General features: G+C 35.8%; 1 protein-coding gene and 1 long non-coding RNA gene across 3 annotated transcripts in view; both read right to left on the bottom strand.

Moving 5' to 3' along the window:
- LOC140168087 (uncharacterized) overlaps positions 1–20,190 on the bottom strand; it is a 117,106-nt gene that overhangs the window by 96,509 nt on the left and 407 nt on the right. The window contains exon 2 of one of the 2 annotated variants that reach the window (XR_011861145.1): positions 17,502–19,773. The exons of the other annotated variant lie outside the window; for it this stretch is intronic. The gene's annotated coding sequence lies outside the window, so the exon portion shown is untranslated. Of the gene's footprint in view, positions 1–17,501; positions 19,774–20,190 lie in introns of those variants that run through there. 2 annotated transcript variants of the gene reach the window in all.
- On the bottom strand, positions 7,080–13,647 carry LOC140167219 (uncharacterized). The gene is made up of 3 exons (XR_011861005.1): positions 13,531–13,647; positions 10,193–10,319; positions 7,080–9,152 (listed from the first exon to the last, which is right to left on the bottom strand). It is a non-coding gene; the product is annotated as an uncharacterized lncRNA (long non-coding RNA).

Genomic DNA, 20,190 nt, shown 5'->3' with positions numbered 1-20,190 from the left:
CTTTATTCCTGTATGATAAATGTATTATTATGGATCGGAAAAATATGGCTTCTATCATCTCACTCGCCTAAAGGTTAGCAACTATTCTAACCTGTTACGATTTGCGTATGGTAGTGAGCTTTGGCAAAAATACATCGATCATTTCATAGCGAGCATGGAGAAGAATGCAAATATCACAGATATACTTTTGTAGGTCCTGTGGTTCTTGAATTATGTTGTAAAAAGGGCTGAAACAACAAAATATTATGTAAAACGTACATAACTAATTCACAACAATGTATCAAGCAAGTTTTCAATGTATATGATTTATAGAATGAACTTTTGCAAGACATAAAAGTGTAATTTTTCAATAATATATTGATTTAGATAATGAAAATCGATATTTTGACCGCGTCCACCTTTAGGATGATGACATACTGTGTGAAACATTTAGATTTTTTTTAAATCGTGCTTCGATTGATTTACTTTACCACCCCCCCCCCCACCACCCCCAAAAAATATATAGGTTTTTAATCAGGCAGCCTGTATTTGACCTGTATCGACAAGACGTCATGAGTGACAACTTTACGAACAGTGAAGTTGTTACAAGACATTAAAATGTTATTAATTTGTCAGCCACCCAGAAGTTTGTAAGTATTCAATAAACTATAAAATATTGAACTTTTTAAAAATAAACGGATGGAATATGGAGACACGGTCGAACTATCGGGTAGATATGGAAAATTTTGACTTTTACCGCTAGGAGGTGGCGCAGAATTAATCGATTTTGTTTTATTTATCCATCATGATTTCGGCGCCCCATAATGTGGCGCCCATGGCACGTGCCCCCCTGCCCTCTACCCCACTCGACGCTATTCCACCCCGCCGGGCAATGGCCAGTAGGCGTAAGCCAGTAAATCTCCAAATCGGTGAGCCCTGTCATATTTTTTCCTCGGTACCTATTTTTGTCCCGCTGATTTTGTCATCAAATAGCAAGATAACGGGACGGTAATTATCCCAAATAATCGGTTATACAGGAAGATAGATTATTCAAGTATGAATTTCTGCAGTTCATTCTTGTATTGGACTGTTATTATAAGTCTGAGGACCAATTAAAAAAAAAATTAAGAAGCCGTGACGTCACACCATTGTTTAAAATATTATTATTTACATCTGGGGGACCCACTCAGATATATAGGAGCAGGTATAGGAGCTACGTATAACTGGAATAAACACATGGGAAAAGGGTCGGATTTTCGCCATCAGACGGCGTTTTAGGAATCAGGGGTTTCACCCAGGCACGCCTGTAAATCGCCTCATTATAATTTGTATAATGCTACGTGTGACTTTGCATATATCGTGGCTGGAAAGAGCGGAACCAAACGCTGCTGAAGAGACTGCAATTATTTGACTTGAATATATTATTTTTAAAATTCCCGTATTTGCTCAAATGGTTTCATGGTCCAGTGGTAGAGTTCTCGCCTGCCACGAGGGAGGCCTGGGTTCGATTCGCGGTGGTTTTAGTATTTTTTTTTTCTCACATCCATTTTAACTCCTAAATTATTTGTTTTTATGTGAAAATGTATACATTACATTGGGAAATATTTGTGCACTTTTTTTCTGTAACGGGGCCAATAACAGCTAAAATCACACCTCGGTCCGGCTCGGGAAATAAATTACGTTAAACATATTAATTAAATAATTAGTTAATTAAAACTACATGAATGAAAATCATAAACTAAATGAAAAATGTTTAATGTACAAGATGATATACAAAATTTAAAAAAAATATTTCAGGGTCGAATTAAAACAAAAAGAATGAGATATTTTGTCAAGAATGATGGGCGTAGTGGTATGGCGAAGCACACGAATGGCGAATGCGGCAACGGTGCTGCATGTTTCTTGATGCTGGACCATAATGCAATTCACGCAATGATTGGCTTGCTGATTGTGCTAGTTATTGACATTTACGCTGGAAATATTCTCGTTTTTGAAGCAGCGCCCGCAGGCGATGCTTCCCTATTTAATTTCACCGAAATGACTTGCATACGAGTAGGTGATATTCCTCAACTTTCGTTGATACACCATTCAAAATACATTAAGATAATCAAGCTCAAATGAGATCGAAAATTGTAGGTTAGGCGCATGCACATTCTGTTTTTTATGAGTTTGTTTTGTATGGCAGTACATGACTGAGAAAGAGAATAAACATAGTTTGTCTTTTTAACAGTCTGTGCAAGGGTTGGCCGGTTTGTAGTATGTATTGACAGTGTAAGTAGAGGTTAACTACGATGAGACCACCAGATTTTGAAGGGGTTATACTATATTATTCAGTCATGAATTCAAAGGGTTTGCACTATACTCTAATTAAAATCAAAACGACACGCCATTTTATAAAGTGACTGTAGTGCCCTTAGTGAAACTTAGTGAAACTTGACAGGGCCTTACCAATTATAATGGTGTCTTTTGTGTGTAATTTAGGAACACTCTTGATTTGCCAGATTACAATTTTATGTTTCCCTAAAAATATAATGGTAGGCCTATGTCTTCTATGTCTTACGCAGATCTTAAAAGTGACGTAATGGGCATAGTGATATGGTGAAAGCTTCAGGATGTGGTACACGGGTATTTGCAGGGTGTTATTCCGTGAATTAAAAGAGTTTGCACTATTAATAACGAAACAACACGCCATTTTACAAAGTTACTTGTGTACTTAGTGAAACTTGAAAAAGCTTATCAACTATAGCGTGTCTTTTGTAACGTAATGGCCACAGTAACATTCATTTATGGTAAAGGTTTTCAGGAAATGGTAAGGGGTATCAATTACGTGATTGGTGTATCATAGTTGACACGATTGCTCTACGTGCATCATGAGCATGATGAGGGCTTCAGGAGGTACAGTGTATCAATTACGTGATTGGTGTACTGTACATGTATGTAATCTTTCAACACAGCCTTACTTTTGCCAGCAACTAATTTTTTTATATGTACATCTGAACGTTATATTTTTCCACCAAATAAAGTACAATTTCTGTGTTCAAGCATAGATACTAAAATAGTATCTATGGTTCAAGTGCTTTACTCCAAAGTGTTCTTACAGTATATAGCTTAACTTCTTTGCTTCTACTCAAACAGTGTTTATAAAACACAAACCTATTTAATGCCCAACATTTCGTTGAACATACACTGTAAATCCAAGTGTTAAGAGTTTTTGTAACACTTTTGAACACTGAAAAGTGTTTATTTAGGCCTATCCAATCCACACTAAGTGTACAAGACACCTAAACACCAAAGCAAACACAAAGTTAACACATAAACACAAAGAATAAACATATGACAGTATTAAGATCCTAAACATCGGACATGTTGAGTTCCAAAATTGTTTAAAAAGTAATTAAATAGAACAGTAAAACATCTAAATACTCGTCAGTGTTTACTCTTAAGGCCAAGTAAAATAAAAAACATGTTTCACGTCCGGGTTTTTAAAAAAAAGGAGGAGAGGGGGCTTTTTATTTTTTATTTTTTTCGGTATAAATACCCATAATTAGAGCTGTTTTAGCGCACACAATAATACCTGGAAAAAGGAGGAGGCTTCTTTTTATTTGTTGTTCTGAGAGATATGCCCCTCTTATTATCACAAAATATTCCAAAAGTGTTTCTTGATTATCATCAAGGCTGTAGGAAGCATATCTCTACTTCTTAGACATATTTTTGAAAAGTTATGACTGAATTTCAAAAAAATGAAAATATACTTGAAGAAACCTCAAAAAAGGAAAAAGGAGTGGACGTGAAACATGTTTATTTTTTTATTTGGCCTAATATTTATGTGTTAACTTTTGTGTTTTGGTGTCATACCTTTTCTGTATAATGCCAAAATTGTTACAGACACCCTAAACACTTGGACTCACAGTGTACATTTTTAACACATCCTAACAAACTTAACATTCGTGTCAACACATTATTACTTTGATTTGTATACCTCATTAAGTAACTCTATCCATTCTCTCCCCCACACACACACAAAAAATCATCACAGTTTCCAAAATTTCAAAGATTTCCTTTGACGCTGCTTAACCCTTTTAAAGGTTTTTTTTTAATTTCACATAGATGCATTAAGGGGACGATATTTGATATTGTATGTAAGTTTGAAGACAATACATATCCTAAACCAATAGGGTCACCCCCTTTAAATGATCGACCAACGTTGTCTGCCAAACCTAATACCCTTGAACATAGGTGCCGTGGCTACAGAGCGCATAGCTCTGTAGCCATGGCGCACCTATACATCCTAATCCGAAACCACCGCTGCTCACCACAACCCCAAAACCATTGCTCATCTGGTTACGTCACTGATGCTTGAGAAGGACTATCTATACGGGTCTATTGGCTCTATACTTTATAATAATACCTTTCATAGCAAACACGGTTGTTTGATGTTATAGTTTATTAATAAAACATATAATTTTCAATTCTAGACCTTTACAATACCAACAGCTATCCCACAAATATACACAAATAATTTCTAGCTATTTTTTAACTTGGATTTCCTTTTCATTATTACATTTTTAAAATCTTTTTCTGCCTTTTTGTGGTAATTTGTATTCTTATGTATTTGTGTGCAAACTGAGGGCACTATTTGCATATATTTACATATATTTACATATATTTTAAATTTAATTTAATTTAACCCAATAATATGAGTTATTCCTTTCATTTTATAATCAAAGGTACAGAAGTGACATTTAATATGGAATATTTTTTTTTTTTTTTTAGTCCCAAATTGTGTACCCACAAAGCTCAAATTCAGCTTCCCTAAATCCGCCATTTTAGGCAAATTCGCTACATTTGAGCACCATAATGTAAACTAATGGAAAGCGCATTTTCGGTCAAACAATTATTTACACCATCTCCCGACACACCCCAATTAATAATTAGCCCGTGCGGTTTATGCAGACTCGATCCAGACCAGTCTTGGAATTTTGAGAAAAAAATATTCCATATTAAATGTCAAGTCTGTAGTTTGAAAATTTCCTTGCTCGTATGTTACACATTTTTATGTTTTAATACCATTATACAAGTGTCTACCTCTTGTAAAGATGCAAACAAGATTTAAAAAGCGCCATCATCGTTCAACTTTACTTAAAGTGGCTACAGTCTTACATGGCATCATTATTCCATCGAAAGAGATTTCGAGTGCAACAAAATCTTCGCTTCCCTAAAGGTTATTATGAAGTCTGCTTTACGAAACAACACATCTGTCAGTTGGATCAGCGCATAAAAAAACCTGTTTCCTGGAGAGTGAGTGATTGGGAAATCCAGCTCCATTTGTTGAAAGTGTCATCTGTACGAGGATTTTTTATACGCAAAGGATATTTAATTCAAGTCTTCAGTGAATTTCGCTGAACAGTGATCTTCGCAGGACAAGTGAATGTATTCCAAATCCATGTATTTGATTGATTTTAAAGTGTATGTATTTATACATGGTCGTCCAAAAACAGCTTTACCAAATTTCAAAGTTTCATATCTCAAAATTGTAAAGTCTTTTTCAAACTGTTGTTACATATTCTTAACATCTTTCTAAGAGTATTCGGTGAAAAATGGAATGAAAAAGAATATAAATTACAAATGAAAAGGGTCAACAGTGAGTTTTAATTTTTACTCAGAAAGTCATCCAGAAATACCGCGAAGTTCACTGTTGTTTTTTAAGAAAAATATTACGGCTTCAACAAATCCAGATATATTATTTATTATCCTATTTTTGATTTCTTGATGAATTCTGTATGTATTCGTTCAAATAGAGCCGTTACACTCATGTTTCCGTGCTTTTTACTTCACGAAATTGCGCTGTGGATGCCACCTTTTCTATAAATGACCGCGCGCACGCGTAAACGACGTGCAATAATGAGACTAAGCGAACTGAATTAATTGTACACTTTAACGTACGCACGAACAGCGTGGGACTCGGGTACCCATCTGGTATGACATGTATGAAGTGTGAAATCCCCAAATATATCTTCTACTTCCCAAATTTGGATCACTTCAATTTCTGCACATTTTATGATTGGATTCGAAGCTCGACTTAAGCAAGACACTAAATCGTATCCTGTCAGTTTCACATTTTTGATCTTAGGAAGTGTAACCAATATGTCATATATTCGCTCAACCCAATTCGTCTGATCTTGCTCTTCATATGCCTGCTGTACCGCAAGGTTTGTAAGCGTGGAGTTGCATGAAAGTGATTGCAAACTTTCAGAAGGATACTTTGACGAAGACCATGGATACAACTGTAGCGATTTTATTTTCTTAAGATGAACGCTGACCAGATTAACCGCCGATGACGTCACGGATATACCTTCTAATACAAGTGTTTCTAGATTAGGCAGTCCCTGTATCATCGTCTCAAATGCTTCTGTTGAATAAGTAATCCAATATAAGGTCAACATTTTCAGATGTGTCCAGTAGGCGATTGATGGTAAAAATCTGTCTCCATCGATCTCATATTCTCTATATAAATTGCCTGGAAAGCTGATGTGGGGATTTTTTAGTTTGAAGCATGTTAATGATGTCATGCACCCTAGTGTTGAGGACAATATCTCATCAGGAGTCTCGCTTAATTTTTCCTGACACCATAAGTCCATCTCATGTAAATTTGTTAATGTTGCAGGTGACATCTTCTTCAACATGGACAAAAAAGATAGGTCGACCCCGTGAATTCTTATATGTGATGCGATCAAGCAAAATCAGTCGGAACTAGGAAAAATTAAATTTTCAGTTTTTTAAAAGATAAAAAAAAGCATTTACAAAGCTGGATTTTGCAGAAAGCCACATTAAAATTAAACAACCAGTTCCAAAGATATGAGCCATTAAAGAGTTTACAAAACAATAGGAAACAAAAGGAATATTTCCTTTGTGTGGCTATATCTCAAAATCAATATTTGCGAGTTCCGACTGATTTTGCTTGATCGCATCACATATATCGCAAGTTACATTTTTGTAACAATTTAATAATTTGATCTTAATGATTCCATACAAAGTCATATCTATCGTATATATGATTTACCGGTACCGATTCATCATCATTTAAAAAAAAAAGCGGGGAAAATTTATATTATTTAGGCCTAGGCCTAGGCCACAGAATTTTGTGGCCTAGGCTTATAGGAAAGGCTAGGCCGATGTCGGTATATATTATGCAAAAGCATGAACCTGATCCTATTTTTACATTTCTATTTTTTATGAACATTATTTTGTTAAGCCATAGACCCTGGAATGGTTAAGCATGAATTTTGATAGGCATGTATACAATCGCACAATCGGAGTGCCTTTCAACATTTACCACGCTATACGCTCTTTTGCATGTTGAATTTGTGTCCATTTTTGGACAACATTGAGGATGGCTTTACTCGGGTCATAGAATTGATACATAAATTTTTTCTGCGGAATAAATTAAATTTGACCTTACATATTAATTGTATATTGAGGAAATTTCTGAAATTCCGTAATTTTTTTATTAAACCTATTATTTTAGCAAGAGTTTAATTTTTACTCAGAAAGTCATCCAGAAATACCGCGAAGTTCACTGTTGTTTTTTAAGAAAACTATTACGGCTTCAACAAATCCAGATATATCGTACGATGCATTTATTATCCTATTTTTGATTTCTTGATGAATTCTGTATGTATTCGTTCAAATAGAGCCGTTATACTCATGTTTCCGTGCTTTTTACTTCACGAAATTGCGCTGTGGATGCCACCTTTTCTATAAATGACCGCGCGCACGCGTAAACGACGTGCAATAATGAGACTAAGCGAACTGAATTAATTGTACACTTTAACGTACGCACGAACAGCGTGGGTCTCGGGTACCCATCTGGTATGACATGTATGAAGTGTGAAATCCCCAAATATATCTTCTACTTCCCAAATTTGGATCACTTCAATTTCTACACATTTTATGATTGGATTCGAAGCTCGACTTAAGCAAGATACTATATCGTATCCTGTCAGTTTCACTTTTTTGATCTTAGGAAGTGTAACCAATATGTCATATATTCGCTCAACCCAATTCGTCTGATCTTGCTCTTCATATGCCTGCTGTACCGCAAGGTTTGTAAGCGTGGGGTTGCATGAAAGTGATTCCAAACTTTCAGAAGAATACTTTGACGAAGACCATGGAGACAACTCTAGCGATTTTATTTTCTTAAGATGAACGCTGACCAGATTAACAGCCGATGACGTCACGGATATACCTTCTAATACAAGTGTTTCTAGATTAGGCAATCCCCGTATCATCGTCTCAAATGCTTCTGTTGAATAAGTAATCCAATATAAGGTCAACATTTTCAGATGTGTCCAGTGATCGATTGATGGTAAAAATCTGTCTCCATCCATCTCATATTCTCTGTATAAATTGCCTGGAAATCTGATGCGGAAATGCTCATTTTTTAGTTTGAAGGATGTTAATGATGCCATGCACCCTAGTGTTGAGGACAACATCTCATCAGGAATCTCGCTTAATTTATCCTGACACCATAAGTCCATCTCATGTAAATTTCTTAATGTTGCAGGTGACATCTTCTTCAACATGGACAAAAAGATAGGTCGACCTCGTGAAGGCTTATATACCGCAAGTTACATTTTTGTAACAATTTAATAATTTGATCATAATGATTCCATACATATCTATCGTGGTCAGGCCATGTCAGATCCAATCGTTGCAATTTCGGCAGAAAATAAAGCAGCTGAGACAGATTTTCGTTAGGAACTAAAACGTGATGTTTCACATTGGACTTTTTCTTGACGCGCATCCATTCAAAGTGTTTCAGTTTGGACTTTTTCGTGACAGGCATCCATTTGAAACGTATCCCAAGAGTGTCTATATTAGGACAGTTCACACGCAAATATCCCATGATTTCTTCGCTAGCTACAGATAGATAAATCTCTTGCAAACCTACACCAGCATAAAGAGTCAAGAACTTTAACACGTCATTTTCGTTTTTTGGAAATTTCCATTCATTGCTAAACTCTCGGTACTCAAATTTGTTTGGTCCATTTTGTGATACAAACCGTCTAAACATTTTACTAGACTCTTCAACTTTTCTAGTAGGACCTTTGTCTCTGAAGTCGATGACAGTCCAGGCATGGTTTTTGATTATAAGATGCCATTCCTTGCTTACCCTATATGAAAATACAAATAGGTATTATATAAAATTCCTCGATAAGTTTACATAATAATAATTTTCAGAAAACCGTTAGAAATTATCTACCTATTAATACAACAAATATTTTTTGCAGGCAAGGGACAGCCTACAGCACACCTACTATAAAAGGCTCTTTTCAGAGCCATCGTCTTTTGAGACGAAATCAAAAATGTAATCTACTCACATTGCGCAAGGGGCAATCCACAATACCTCAACACAATGGTACTCTGCGGATACCCGTAAAAGGGCATTCTATATGCAGAACCCCTAATCAGTGTGGTTTTTGCGAAGTTTAGGATGGCTGAATCCCTACAACCCACCTATTGAGTCGGTTTGCTAACTCAACCCCCGAAAAGAACAGTTTAACCCCCTAAACCCAACCCCCAAGAACATTACAACACCATAACCACTTAACAGTGTAAAAAGTAAGATTTGCCCGGTAAACACAAAATTGTACCTTTGTTTTGGGCAAATATTGTAAGTTGATAAATGGCCTGGTAAACATACAATTCCATTTTAATGTTGGGCTAAGCGCGTACTTATAACACAGGGCCAAAATGAGGGATTATTGTTATCTTTGCCCCTTCAGACAACTGACACTGATACGATATTGAACATGTAAATACTTATACCCCAAAAAGGATTTTTACAAAGACAAAACTGCCCCTATATATTTTTGTACTGAAAAAGATTTGTCCTGAGCTAATCCTGACGAATGCTTGACAGTTGTATAATCGTCTGACGACGAGTCCGTAGAAATCCCCAATCTGTTAAAATTCTATAACACACCTTATTGGCAAGAGGAACATAAGTTTATAGGTTGCTTCTTATTGTCGCATTAAGGTATATTGCTGGTGGCGATCAAAAGGCAAACGTGGGAATGAAAAAGCTGTCGAATTCGTCACCTTCAGATCGTGAATTTGAGCCCTTTTCTAAGTTGTCGTTCCCAGCATGCGTCACTTTTTCCGATCCATTGTAATCAGCATTATACCTTATTTAATAGTATCAATATCTTACCTCATTGCGATTAATTTCTCGTACAAAGACAAGAAGTTGAAAATAACCAGCAATGTATCAATATTTAGCATGCAAATAGGACCTTCATCGACCGGCACTCTGTTTTGCAAGAAGGTAGCGTCCATTTCTGTAGGTATCATTAAAATAAAGATGGACAGTTATCTAAGAGAGTTTGTTGTAGAAACACGGAGACATGACGCTGCATGGAGTCCTCAAACTTGTTATGTCTCTGAGATTACTATATTATATTTTTAATCCCGTTTTCCTATTGCTTTTGATGAGATATACATAACTGTTCATTTTGATTCGGTATATTATCACTTTGAACCGACAAGCTTATAGTTTCAGTTTCATTTTAACAAGTAACTTTTCAAATTGACAAGATCTCAAGCTCGTTATTTGACAATATTGCCAAATTAGTTTTGACAAGATTCAGCTATGCCCCCTCTGACAAGACAACCTATTCAAATTCGATTTTTCGGTCATTTGTGACAAGACAAACTACTTAAATTGGGTAATTTTGTTTGACAAGAATATAATCATTTTTAACATGGCAAGGCAGTCATGGTGAGTTTCTTATCATTTTGATAAGAATTTTTCATTAGGTTCGCCGTCGCAAAGAATAAAGACGGCTAGTAGAAAAAGTGATCCCGCGCAAGATTCGAACTCACGACCTCAGGGATATGAGACCAGTATGTGCTAACTACTCGGCCACGGGAGCTGAATGTAAAAGCTATCTGAAATTCGTCACTCAAACTTCTCTCCTCCCCGCAAATAGCTCATAGTAGTTATAGGGCCGTAAATGCGAGAAATAAATTGCCATCCACTCTGTACAATGTCTGAGAAAGTTTCCCATTCGCAGTTTCCAGATGATGTATCTGAAACACCACAAGTTATGATGTATGCATATACACTGATAAAAAACTATTTAGTTCAAACAATCAGCATGTATAAACGGGTTAACTGAACATGTTGAAGTACTGACCACAGTACTTTAATAGTGAAAGCCGTGTTTAGTTTTGGTTTCACCAATAAGACGTGCAACTGGTGCAGCTAGCCCGTTATCACTGTAAGGACCATAGCATACGTCTCACCGAACATGACGTATAGGCCTATAGGGATTTTTTAGAAACATTTTTATGAAATTAATTTCTTATTTTGAGCGTGGACTGTAACAATAACACGTTCTTAAGGGTTCAAACGTTTTCAATTTTCATTTTGTCACTCATTTACTATAGGAAATTATTAGTTCAACTCCGAAGATTTAATGTCTCTGCCATAGACATCATAATTCTGACTGGATGACAGGCACCTCTTGGACTTAGACAAGCTAGCTGAAAGAATGACCGCCATATGACGGTCATTTGGGGGGTGGTGGTGGGGAATGACGAATATTTGCACTTTTCTTTACATTACTGTTATGTTGTACCATAATATAGTCGAGTATATGTCATTTGTATTTTTCCCTTCAGTGTGAAGTTTTTTCTTGTTTTAACCCAGCAAACACAAAAACGTTTTAAATAAGTTATATTTTGGCTTTTGGTTTAGGTAAACAAGTTTTAATAACATTAAAATGTCGGGTTATATAAAGGTCATGATAACGTTTTAAAACGTTTTGTATGAAAACACACTACAACAATATTTTTAAATGTTTAAAAAAAATATTATTGTAAACTATTTTTGCAAACATTTTTGCCAAATATTGTGTCAATACTTAAATAACATTATGTTAAAATATTTGAAACCTTTTAATAACATTTAAATGTCGGGTTATATAAAGGTCATGAAAACATTTTTAAAACGTTATTGAAAATATTTTGGGCAAACATTTTTCTCAAAATATTTTTTCAACCCTAAAATAACATTATGTTTAGAATGTTTTGTATCAAGTTTTCAAGAATGTTTTTGGAATGTTATTAAAACGTTTTTATACCCTTTATATAACCCGACATTGAAACGTTCACGCGGTACCCCTGCATTGAAGATTGGTGTTGTATTCAATTAGAGAATAAACGATAGGAATTTTTATTTTGCCTGTCCTCTACCGTGTGATAGACGACAGGCAGGTCCAATATTTTGAGTAGTGGATGCCGGCGCAGTTAAATATTATTTTAATAACTGTAAACAAATGTTTTAAGCAAAAACTAAGCTACCGTCATAAAAACTCCCCTCATTATAAAATGAACGAAACTTGTTTACAACTTCACGTATTCTGTTGCGAGTATTGCTAGCGAGTTCGCGTATTCCGCACTAGTCTACGCATTCAGGCCTGATAGACGGCACCCGAAATCATGCGATTGTCCAATCAGAAATGTGTCTACGAACTAGACCACTCCCACTGACTAAGAAGCTATGATTGTAGACACACACAGGTGACTGCAACCTGCTTGTAATGCAGCGCGATATATTTAAAAATTGTTTATACCTATTGCTATTATAGTTAATCCGATTATGACATAACTTTGAGAGCGAATACGCTAGCGAAGTTACGTAACTAATCGGATTAATTACCATAGCAATAGGTGAAAACAATTTTGAACATATCGCGCTACACTAAAAGTAGGTTACACTCATCACATGTGTATGTCTGCTATCATAGATTGAATACTATACTGGTCTTTTCAAATATACTAATCTTACAGGTGCAAGTGATCAGCATGATATGGTTCAATGCAGAGAAGACATGGAGGCAGATTTGAACTAATGACCTTTCGTGAAATCGCCCTATTGAACGGAAACACAACTTCAAAAGTGCGAGGCGTTTTGTTCCATGTACCCGTCTCAAAATCAATCGATTGAGATGACTAGCGTACCAGTCCCAGTTGCATAACAGACGTGGTTAAATAATAGCTATGATGGGTCATCGATTATGATAATTCGAGTGCGCAGCTGGGGGTTGAGAACGAATCTAGAAGGACCCGTGCCTGACGGCGTGTATGGATTATTGTGGACCCTCCTTGGCGTACTAGCTGGGGGCGGGGGGGGTTGGTTAGGAAGTTTTGAAGAAAAAAATCCCATTACATGAGCAAAAAAAATAATAACTTTCCTTATCATTACCATACAATGCTGGGCGTTGATTGGTTGATAATTACGTCATTCTAGCTATGCAGCTAGGCATAATATCCCGGTGGATTATATTAACAAAATTGATAATGAATTAAAGCTAAGTGTCAGCTATTTCTGTATCAAAATAAAAATGTTGACAGAACATGGGTCTGTGCGGACAGTTTACTTACTAGTTAAAATATCTTGAGATTTTCCTGTAGAAAGAACATGTGTATTGTACATGTATTAAGAACCTTATTATCACAGAATCACACAAATCAAAGCAGACTTACTTGACAAAATTGATAATGAAATAAACCTGTCAACTATTTCCTTATCAAAATGGCGCCGGCAGAACATGGATCGACTGTTTGTCCCAGTTACTACATATAGCAGGAGCTACATTAGCAGGCGCATACTGCAAATATGATTGTTATATGTAACACGTGACCGGATAATAATAAAGCGTAACCTGTTTTGCATATTCATTTTGTTTGAAGTTCAAGGCAAAGATACGACATTACAGGCTGTATCAAAATGATTATTCATGACAAACGAGTCATTTTTTACAAAATATTAAAAATATAAAATCGATTTCATTTGAATGAAAATTATATGGATTGAAAGATTTGCTGATTTTGTTGACATTTGCCGTTGCATTTTAGGAGATATCGTCCTTTGAATGAAGAAAGCTGACACCGCGAATTTCACTCATCACAACAAAATATAATTTGTTTTACTGCTTGCAAGATTTGTTATTCTACTTCCACTGTGTCAAGCAAAATCAAATATTAGGGTTGTAAATGTTTAAAATGGATAATATTAATTCTTGGTCATGTAATTACAAATTCATGCTTTCTTTCATACATTTCCTAGTAAAACCACATCATTGATATGCTCGGGGACACGCCACCAAGCAAGATTATATGATAAAATTGTGAAAGGGAGAACTTTTTCACTGAATGTGCTATTCTCGTAAGTTAATTCTGATCAAAAATGACATTCTTAGAAATTTGAATATTTAAACAGAATAACTAACAAATTTCAGCTATATGATTAAAAACATTCACAAAAATTGAGAAAAAATAATTTTGATACAGCCTGTATAATACAACAACATTATTATCAAATGGCAGCTTTCCACCTTTAGTTATGCTGCTTATTGTTTATGTGCCTTTAACTCTTAGGTATATAAGCAAGTATTTTCCATGTTATCACAAAAACAATCAAGTAGCCTATGGAATACACAGGGAGCTATGAATTACAATGCCCACAACATGACTCATTGGAATAGCCTATAGGCCAACATAATTTTGAATATAAAACAAGCAAACACATCATTGGCCAAAGGTTAGAAAACTTTGTTAGAAAACGTTTAAATGTCGGGTTATATAAAGTTCATAAAGGGTATAAAATGTTTTCATAACATTCAAAAACATTTGTTAATAACCTACTGCAAATATTCTAACATAATGTTATTTAAGTGTTGACAAAATATTTGGCAAAATATGTTTGCAAGAAATATTTTATAATAACATATAGAACCCGGGGAAAGATAATAAGAGAAAGGTGGTCCACGGAAAGAGCTCTGCGTTGTATTATTTGCCCTTCGTTCTCTATCGACCACATCACATACCCTATCAGAGTCGTCAAGGTCTTTTTGTGATCTTTCTAATTTGCGATACCGTCCACCACTAATTTTGGTCAATCTTAGATGTATAAGAAATTCTTTGGTCAATAATTAAATTACGCTTAAAATGATTGATTCTTTGGGATTTCTGGCCCGGTGATTCGTTGATTCAAGTCTACCACGAATAGGCGTCTACAATTGCATCTTAGACGTCTACGATTGCATCTGAGACGTCTAAGATGTCCATCAAAGACTTATCTTAGGCGTGTAAGGTTAGGCGTATTATCTTAGGCGCATTTAGACGGTATCCGCCATCCATAGATGTCCAAATACGTCGGCCAGTGCCCACGAAAATTATTCAAACGCATAAAAAGTAAATAAATTGCGTTGGCGTATAATTTACAATTTATTTGCGATTGATTGGGAAGCACATGTGGTGCGAGATTATGAATGGACTAAACTGGAATCCTCCAGTTTTCTACATTGCTCATGTATTTGCCTTATACTTATAGTGGCGACTGCAAAACTATCGTGTCGGACTCGTGAACATATTCTCTCGCGACTTTGGTTGTGTGCCATAGCGTGACTAACTATCGGCACCCGTTTACTGCGATACCCGTGTTCTAAAAATACGTGTTCAATAACAAACACGGTCAATGGGTCACTCTGGACACAAGTGCGCAGTCTCAATGCAACCAACATATGGTTGCAAAGTCCGCCCCTTTTTTAACATGTAAGATTCTCAGTCGTCAACCCAGACAGTAAGTCTGGACGAAAGTGAGGGAGATCCTCAACCCAGACAGTAAGTGTTGACGAATAAAAGAGAATGGTCAAGTTAACGAATGAGGGGGATGAACAAACGTGAAAATGAAGTATCTTAGTCGTCAACCCAGACAGTAAGTGTTAACGAATGAGGGAGAATGGACAACCTGCTCTTCCACGTAAAAAAGAAGTATCTCAGTCTTCAACCCAGACAGTAAGTGTTAACGAATGAGGGAGAACGGACAACATGTTCTTCCACGTAAAAATGAAGTATCTCAGTCTTCAACCCAGACAGTAAGTGTTGACGAATGAGGGAGAATGGACAACCTGCTCTTCCACGTAAAAATGAAGTATCCCAGTCTTCAACCCAGACAGTAAGTGTTGACGAATGAGAGAGAATGGACAACCTGCTCTTCCACGTAAAAATGAAGTATTTCGGTATTCAACCCAGACAGTAAGTGTTGACGAATGAGGGAGAATGGACAACCTGCTCTTCCACGTAAAAATGAAGTATCTCAGTCTTCAACCCAGTTAGTAAGTGTTGACGAATGAAGGAGAATGGACAACCTGCTCTTCCACGTAAAATGAAGTATTTCAGTCTTCAACCCAGACAGTAAGTGTTGGTGAATAAGAGAGAATGGATACCTGCTCTTCCAAGTACAAATGAAGTATAGAATAGTCGTCAACCCAGACAGTAAGTGTTGACGAATGAGAGAGAGGGACAACCTGCTCTTCCACGTGAAAATGAAGTATCTCAGTCTTCAACCCAGACAGTAAGTGTTGACGAATGAGGGAGAATTGACAACCTGCTCTTCCACGTAAACTGAAGTATCTGTAAATAAATTACGTAGTAGATACTACTTTTTGAGTCAGTCTACTCCCAATTAATGAACAAAGTAAATAATATAAATTATACCATTTCTCAACCTAATGTGGCACTTACGTCAGTGCGTATACAATGGGCACAGCTTTAAATCGCTAGCATTTGCTCAAAACGCTGGCGTTTACACGCACACGCTTAGACGCCACATAGATGTACGCGAGAATCTTTCTCAACGCGTTGATGTCACTGCGACATCAGGGTGAAAAATGGTATAATTTATATCATTTTGCTTTGTTTTGCATGCACGGATTATATAACAATACACGGATGTTATAAGTATTATTTTTTCGCGTATTATAAATAGAACAAACTTCAGCTATATTATTTACATGTTATCTTCTGCAAACACATGTTTGTTTATTGCAGCGTTCGGCTCGAGTCTCGTGACACAATTCTGATAAATGTTGGGCAAAAATTTAGTAACAATCTCCAGAAACCACAAATAAGTGTACACGTATTCAATATCGATATAAAATAGTTATGATGTAAGAAGAATTTTGTCAATTATTTATTTGGAAGGGAAATACCGACTCTATTTAAGAGAATTTCTCCTCGTTGATAAAGAAGCAATACTTAAGGGATCTAAAATGAGCGTTTATTGCGTTTCGACAGTATTTTTGTGGAACATGAGAGCACCTCAGACCTATCGAATTGAATTCTGAATACGAAGCATGTCTTTCTGATATCAAATAATTTTCATTTTATTGAAAATCAAAATATAATACACATTTTATGACAAATTATAAAATTTGATATTTTTCAAATTTTTGATATATAACAGTCCTCGAAGTAAATTATATAAATCTAATGACATATTCTTAAAGTGTATGTAGCAGGAGGAAAAGCCGACGGTCAACTGAAAATTTTGACCTTTCATATTAACGATATGGATTTTTTTTCCCCAAAAGGCCTAATTTTTTTTTTTGGTGTTTTGGGAAAAAATCCATATCTTCAATACGAAAGGTCAAAATTTTCAATTGATCGTCGGCTTTTCATCCCACCTACATACACTTTAAGTATAAATCATCAGATTTATAAAGTTTATTTCAAGTACTGTTAAATATCAAAAATATCAATTTTAATTGCCATAAAATGTGTATTAAATTGCGAATTTCAAAAAATCAAAATTATTTGATATCAGAATGACATTCTTCGTATTCAGAATGCAATTCGATATGTCTGATGTGCCATAATGTCCCACAATAAATACTGTCCAAACGTTCATACCCCAGCCCTTAAGAATTGGGTTTCGTGATGATATTTCTAAATGCAAAACACTTTATTTTGTGTAAATTCCAAAATTATAAATCATATTCTTGCTTTGGCAGTAAACAACTTCAAGGTATCGTATCGTTTATTTCCACAAATACAGCCAAGAATATTTGAATGCATCTCTTGCAAATGCATGATTGTGCAGATCGATTTCAATATTTTAGAATATATTTTCCAACTTTAATACCTCAGAAGTCACAGGTTTTGCAAAAGATATAATCCAACATCTACATGGTCCATCTACTTTCTTAAATAGGATCACTTCAATTTCTGCACATTCTATAATTGAATACAAAGCTTGACTAAAACAAGAAACTAAATTGTATCCTTTCAGAGTCACATTTCTGATCTTAGGAAACTTACCAGGTAAGAAATTTGTCTGTCAAATTCAAACGACAAATTGTGTTACACTAAATGGGATATGAGTGGAAGCAGTGTTAATTGACGCGAATTTTTACACCTCATTTGTTGCAAACGGATGAGTATTTTTGAAGTTATGCTTATTTAACCGAACCTATCCACTGGAATGAAAGTTGCACTCATACCACTTGAGATGGTTGGCAGTATACAGGTGTAATCAGTGCTCTCCTCTTCTTCTTTGCATGACTAACTTTCCTATTGCTTCTTGTGAGGATGAAGAATGATCAAAGTTCAATGACAATTGTCCTTATTCAATCATCTGAAGAAATTAAGTCGAATGAAAGAATCAATATGATGACCAGGGATTTAGGGGACCTTGGGTGTGTCCAGAGTATTGCGTTCATGTGGTCGTTGGTTCAAGACCTGACAAGACCAAGCAATATGCCTAAATTAAGTGAAAATCAGAGATGGCTTTTAAATGGAATGTGTCTGTTTATTGTGTGAATTCATTGGGGCGGACCTGCAACTTTCAAATTTGATAGTAGGCTTGTTCAAATGAGCATAACTTCAAAAGTTTTGATCTGTTTGCGACAAATGAGGTGTCAAACTCCGCGTAAATGTACACCGCTTCCACTCATATGCTATTCAGTATAATACGATTTGTCGTTTGAACTTGACAGACGAATTTCTTACCTGGTAAGTTACTTTTTTGGGACCAGTTTATATTCGCTCAACCCAATCTGTCTGATCTTGCTCATCATATGCCTGCTGTACCGCAAGCGTTGGGTGGTATGAAAGTGATTGTAAACTTTCAGAAGAATACTTTGACCAAGTCCGTGGAGACAACTCTAGAGATTTAATTTTCTTTAGATGAATGCTGATTAGATTAACCACCGATGACGTCACGGATATTCCTTCTAATACAAGTGTTTCTAGATTAAATAGTCCCTGTATCATCATCTCAAATGCTTCTGTCGAATAACGCACCCGTTGCAAGGTCAATATTTTCAGATGTGTCAAGTGAGTGATTGATGGTAAAAATTTGTCACCATCGAGCTTACCGGTGAGTTTGAAGCATGATGAGGACAATAACTCATCAGCCGTAATCGTAAATTACATTTCTGTAGCAATTGAACAATTTGTTCATAACAATTCCATTCAATGAAAGACGATTTCCAGTTTGCGGGCCATGTCAGATCCAATCGATGCAATTTCGGCAGAGAATACAGCAGCAGCTGACATAGGTTTCCGTAATCGTGTTTAGGAACAAATTCAAAATTGTCTACTTTCCTGTCGCACATTATTTCGAAATGTAAGCCAAGCGTTTTTATATTAGGACAGTTGACGCACAAATAGCCAATGATTTCTTCGCTGGCTACAGATAAATAAATCTCTTGCAAACCTGTACCAGCATAAAGTGTCAAGAACTTAAACACGTCATTTTCGTTCATCGGAAATTGCCATTCTTTGCCATACTCTCGGTACTCAAAAATGTTTGGTCCATTTTGTGATACAAACCGTCTGAACAGTCTTCTAGACTCTGCAACTTTTCTAGTAGGACCTCTGTCTCTGAAGTCGATAACAGTCCAGTCATGATTTTTGATTATAAGATGCCATTCCTTGCTTACCCTATATGAAAATACAAATAAATATTATATAAAATATAAGTTTTCATAACGGCTATTCACGATACAAATCTTCAAAATAAAACTATTATGTGTTCTGCATCTAGACTGTTCCTTGTCAAAAGAGTATTGAATATTATGACTTACCTCATTGCGATTAATTTCTCGTACAAAGACAAGAAGTTAAATATAACCAGCAATGTATCAATGTTAAGCATGCAAATAGGACCCTCGTCGACCGGCACTCTGTTTTGCAAGAAGGTAGCGTCCATATATATAGGTATCATTAAAATAAATATGAGTAATTATCAAAGATAGTTTATTGTAGAAACACAGAGTACATGACTCTGCACGGAGTCATGCAACTTGGTTTATCTTTGAGACTACGCTTCGGTTTAGGCTTACCACTGAATACTGTTAT

Source organism: Amphiura filiformis, chromosome 13 (assembly GCF_039555335.1).
Source record: "Amphiura filiformis chromosome 13, Afil_fr2py, whole genome shotgun sequence".
Lineage (NCBI taxonomy): Eukaryota > Metazoa > Echinodermata > Ophiuroidea > Amphilepidida > Amphiuridae > Amphiura > Amphiura filiformis.
Note: the sequence above shows the minus strand (reverse complement) of the source record. Positions and strands in the feature narration are given on the sequence as shown.